This window comes from Colobus angolensis, unplaced genomic scaffold (assembly GCF_000951035.1).
Source record: "Colobus angolensis palliatus isolate OR3802 unplaced genomic scaffold, Cang.pa_1.0 Scaffold131, whole genome shotgun sequence".
Classification (NCBI taxonomy): Eukaryota; Metazoa; Chordata; class Mammalia; order Primates; family Cercopithecidae; genus Colobus; species Colobus angolensis.
The window spans coordinates 9,065,629-9,071,714 of NW_012114364.1; positions in this window are offsets into that span (position 1 = coordinate 9,065,629).

The window sequence follows — 6,086 nt, forward strand, 5'->3', positions numbered from 1 at the left end:
TCTTCTTCTTCTTCTTCTTCTTCTTCTTCTTCTTTTTCTTCTTCTTCTTCTTCTTCTTCTTTTTCTTCTTCTTCTTCTTCTTCTTCTCCTTCTCCTCTCCTTCTCCCTTATTCTCCTTGTTCTCCTTCTTCCTTCTTCTTCTTCCTCTTCTTCCTCTTTTTTCAGAGATGAAGTTTTGCTATATTGCCAGAGTGAACTTGAACTCCCAGGCTCAAGTGATCCTCCTGCCTCAGCTTCCCAAAGTGTTGAGATTACAGGCACCAGCCACTGCACCTGGCCCACTCAGGATCATTCTTATGTTGAGTCTGGCCCCACTCCAGATGTTTTTTTTCTAAATCACAATTCTGATAGCACAACCACAAAACTACCTAATGGCTCTCCATCATCTCTAAAGAAAGCAGGCAATCCAAAATATGATTACATATCTTTTCCTCATCCAAATCTCTAATCCTGCTACACTGACCTTCACGTACTTCTCTTCAGGCACTCTGTCTATGCTTAAATATTCACCTTGTACACATAAGTTCATTTGCCTCTATTGGTCTTTTCTGTCTGTTCATTTGGCTAATGCTTTGTTTTCCTTCAGATTGAAACTTAAAGGTTGTATTCAAGTAGGACTGTCAAATTTAGCAAATGGAAATTCAAGATACCTAGCAACAGATATTACTTGGGACATAATTATATTAAGAAATTACTCATTGTTTGTATGAAAATCAAATGTTATTAGGCATTCTCTATTTTGTTTGGCAATCCTATGTCCTAGGGATATTTTCCCTGAAACCATACCCTAGGATTTGGCTAAACGCTCCTCTGATTTGCTCCTGTAGCATCCTATGTTTACTCTATAACAACACTCATTTCGTCCCTATTACTCGTATAATACATCCATCTCTGTCATCATCCTTAAGGACAAAGAATCTATCTTTTTCAGCAGCATGTTTCCAGCATCTAAATAACCAATGCTTGGTGCTCAATGAATATTTATTTGATGTTTTTAAATGCATGAATTAAACCACTTTAATTAATTCAAATCCTTAGCCAATTTAGGATGTATTATGAATATTAATATGTAGTTTACACCTTATTTTGATATGTTTAAAATTAAATTAGAAATTTTAGTTTAGAATTTTTGAAATGATATCAATCATTTTAAAGAAATTCCTGGCAAGCCTTATGTCTTAGGTCATTAAGACTGTAACAAAATACCATCAACTGGGTGGCTTACAAACAACAGAAATTTATTTTTACAGTCTGGAGGCTGGGAAGTCCAAGATCAAGTCACTAACAAGATAGATTTGGCCACTGATAGACGATGCCTTCTCACTGTGTCCTCATACGGGTGAAGGAAAAAACTCTGGTCTCTTAGGTTCATTATAGGCCACCAATCTCATTCATGAGGGCTTCGCCCTGATGTCCTAAACACCCTCAAAGGTCTCTCCTCTTAATATCGTCAAAGTGGGTATTAAATTTCAACATATGATTTTTGAGGGGTCACAAACATTCAGACTATAGCAATTTAGCTTCCCTAAGCACAAAAGCTTACAAAGTTGAATGCTAGGCTGCTAAATTTGTAACTTACCGAAGTTGTAGGAAAAGATTGGGTTCCCTCTCCCTTCCAGAGATTGAAAGTAACAGATGACATGCTCAAAGTTGCCAACTTACCTAATCCGTAGGGGAAAAATATTGATTTTTCTATATTTGTCATCTAGGTTAATATTTTCTTCCACAACGTGTTTCAAAGATCTTTTATTATTCAGGTTGATAACAGGTGTGCTTCAAAAGCAAACATATTATAAGTTTTTATCTGCTAGGTAAAACAAGTTTAAACCAATTTCCATCCTCTAGGAATTTTCAGAACCATTAATATATCAATTTAGGTAGTGAATTTCCAAAAGGTGTTGTATAATATAGGTGATTTTTCTAATCTAAAAAGAAGAGAGTCATTTCATTAAGTAATAACCAGTTTAGGAAATAATTATATAGATTTTGTTGTAGGGTAAATGTGTATGTCTACCTGATTTTTGTTGTTAAAAACAAGTCTTTGGAATGCCTGACTCAGATATGGGATTGCACAATTTATCTAATACACCTAGCTTTCTTGAGTCACGTTCATCTGTTTTGAAGTAGAGCACCGAAAAGTTTCCAAAATAAATGTTCTTTGGATTTAGTATAAGTAAAAGAAACTTTGTATTTCATACAGAAATCTGTAAGCCCATAAAGATACATGTAAAATTATTGAGTAGTTATATATAATTTGGATTGCTGAACATTTAGTATATTGGATTTTAAAACAAGAACTTCAAAGGTAAAATATAATTCTCACTAATGAAAAGCACATGTGGTATGACTAAATCCCCCCCAGCCCCCACCCCCATAAGCAAGAGTCAGGGCAGGCCTAATGTGTGATCAGAGTACACGGCCACCTGTGAACTGCAGTTTGAAGGACCTGATCTACCTAGCTGCCTTCCAAATCATGCTTACCTCCATCAGTTGAATAAGGTTGAGTGTCACCAGAAGAGTTAATATGTACAGTGTTGCCTGTGAAAGTTGGCACATCAAATTATTACTACCTATTAACCTAGAAGTTAGTATAGGTTTATTATCATTATTGTTACATGCCACGGCACTGATATTTAATAATAATAGGTAGCATTTCACTCAACCACATATGCCAGTTGCTTTACATGATAGTGACAATAGGAGCATTTTTGACCACTTAGTGTGCTACACATAATGCTAAGTTTTTTACTTACATTATTACATTTAATTATTTCAATAACCTTTTGAAGTCAATTTCACTTTTATATCCATTTTATAGATGATGAAACTTAATGCTTTGAAAACTTAAGTGTTTTACTCAATAGATATAGTAAGTGGCTGAAATGGTCTTTAAAACGATCTTTAGCTGATCTGTGAGTCTGCATTCTTAAAGCTCTATGCTTTAAGAATAATTACAATTCCCCAGTTTGGATAGATGCTGAAGTATTCTTATCGACCTTTATCATGGAAACAACTGAGGCTCATAAAAACCTATATACTTTGTCCAGGGTCTTGAGGGAACAGATATATAGGTTTCACTGCGAGAAAATAAAGATAAATTATGTAAAACTACCTATGCCAGCAGAAGCACCAAATATGAGATTCAGGGCAAGAAGAACATATAGTTTGGCAATACAGAGATGAGGTGAAGGGAGAGAACAAAAAATAAAGTAGGATAAACCCCAAAGACCAAAATGGCCTTTGCAACAATTCCGTTCAGACTTTAAGGAAAAACTCTGTCTATTAAATGTTATGTGATGTTTTCTGTGTAATTTATAAACTGTCCAAAAAATAAAATACGTTTGAATAGAAAGTAATGTTTTCATTCCTAAAAGCATTAGGAAATAGACCACTTGAGGTCAGGGTAACACCAAAAAGAATTTCCCACCACTAAAACGAACCACATTGCAAACTCTTCCTAAGTGCTTAGCAATGTTCTGAAATGGCTCTATTTATGTGAGACTTGAGAAAGGAAAGAGGCCTCTTGTGAACTTTTCAACCACAGAGAGGAGTGTTCTTTAAAAAGATATATTCAAAGTGCTATAACAAGTGCTACATATAAGTTGGTGAATTGCCTTATTTAAAAACAGGTGCCAATAAAAGACATTCTTCCTGTTGACAATCAAAATAATTCAATTGTCAGAAACTAAGTTCCTGCAAGTTATAATAACTGTTTTGTGTTTAGTGTTCTTTACGTTCTGTAGCTATTTCTTGATTTCTTATATCTGTTTTTAATGTAAGTACTATCTCATTGAAGATCTCATTGTTTTTGCAACATCTTATTGAATGAGTAATGCAGATTGATATTAATAAAAATTGACACTGAGTGATATATGACACACTGCTGCTAAGAAACTTGGAATATAGAACATAATAATTTATCATGGTGGTTGTTTGACTTCAAATATTTCCTTTCTAGCAGACTTCCCCAGGAGAAAATGTTGGTTCCAGCTTTCACAGCCCAAATAGAGGTGAGATTATGAATAATCCTTGATGTATTATAACTACAAAGGTTAATATACCAATTTTTTATCCTGCTAAGTACTAATCACTTTAGAAATCACTCTGTGGGACATCTATTATTATTATCCCACTGATAGAAAAGGAAACTAGATTATAGAGAGGTTAAATAATTTATCCAAAGTCACACAGCTAGTCAGGGGTAGAGCCAGGATTTAAATTCTGACAATCTAACTTCAATTCCAACAGCTAACGGTTGTAACTGTTATGGTCTAGATGATCTCCTGTGGAAAAAGCATTGTTGGAAACCCAGTTCTGACACTGGTATGACCTTCGTTTCTCTGTGTCTTGGATTCTCCATCTGAATAATGAGGAAAAGTCTAACTGAGCCCTGAGATCTATTTGATGTCTACCGTTCTATACTGTCTCTAATTGTTACAGCAAAACCTTAGAGAAATGACTACTTGTGCATTATCCAAAATGAGTGATATTTTAAATGGCAAAACTAGAGAAAATGAATGGTTATTTATAAAAGGAGAAATTAAAATCATATGTATTAATAACTCATGAAATACAGTGAATTCATTTAGTGTTCTGGTGCATATGAAAAATTGCTTTTACAGATGCCTTTGGCGATTGCTTTCCTAGACCTTGTACTGCAAACCTGGAAAATATTTTTTGTTTGTATGTTTTATGTATTCGAATTTAAACAGCTGATTTAGAGTGCTCTTTTTCTTATATTCCTAAGCATGGTAAATTAGAAAAATTTTGCCAGGGACCCGTCAATTCCCTTTGTCTAAAATATGGTTGTCTGACTTTCTTGGGTGTGACCAAAGGTCTTTAGTCTTATTTTCAAGTGAACTTGAAGGTCCTATTTTCCAGTGAACTTTTCCTCTTTGTAATTCCATCTTCCATTTTTATTAACCAGTTAAGCATGTTTTACTTTACACTGTGATAAGAGGATCAGAAACAGCTTCCCCACATCTAAGGCGATCTTAATCAATTGCAAGGAATACATGAGTGGCATAGTGTGGAAGCTTCCTGCCTAGAGGAAGAAGAGAGCTCCTCTGGATTATTACTTTTGATTCCATTGATAAAAAAAGAAAATTAGGTAACCTTGAAAATGAGTACTTTTGCCTGTGAACCATTTTGAAGGGACATGAGGTAAATTGTTATCCCCCTGTTGACCCTCAACTAACCTTTCACTTTTAACATATGTTTTTGAAGTGCCAGCCATGTTGATTTGCATGGCTGTTTGGGTACAAGTTTCAGAGAATCCTGCTGCCCCCAAGTCTTTCATCACTTTTTTGAACTTTGAGTATAAACATTAAAATGCCCTTATGGCTCACAGAAGACTGGATGACTGGCATCAACTAAGAGATATTCTTTAGTAACACACTCTTAGTAACCCCAAGGTTTGTTACTTAGCTTCTCATTCAGTAACCTAACTATGAGGTCTAGTTACCCAGGATGCAAAATAACTACTATAAGCTCATGGTGCTTGCAGGGATGAAGTGGTGATTGTGTCACAGAATCTCTGGAATATCCTGAATTTTTCTTTGTGGCCCACTGGGTTCTGAGGCATTTTCCAGGTTATCTCAATGTGAATCAATCTACTGTATCCTAATACTTCTGTCTCTCAGTGTCAAAGGATGTGATTAATAAAAGGAAGAAATGTATAGTTAATGTGATAAGATACTGACAAAGCAAATAAAGAAAGCAAAGTAAGTATCATGAGTTTGCTTTTTTGGCAAAGACTGTTTCACTGTAGTGTAATCTAAAGGAATAAATATGCAAAAGGCTGTTTCACTGTAGTGTAATCTAAAAGAATAAATACGTAGTTAATCATAAGTACACATAATATGGCCCTCAAAGGAAGAGAAGTGCAAGGGTTAAACACATTAAATTATCTTTCTTTCTTCATTGGTGCCTGTTAAATAACATTATCTTCTATTGTCCTTAATACCAATGCTCCCACCTCTGAAAAACCCATCTCTTTCTTTCTTTCTTTCTTTCTTTCTTTCTTTCTTTCTTTCTTTCTTTCTTTCTTTCTTTCTTTCTTTCTTTCTTTCTTTCTTTCTTTCTTT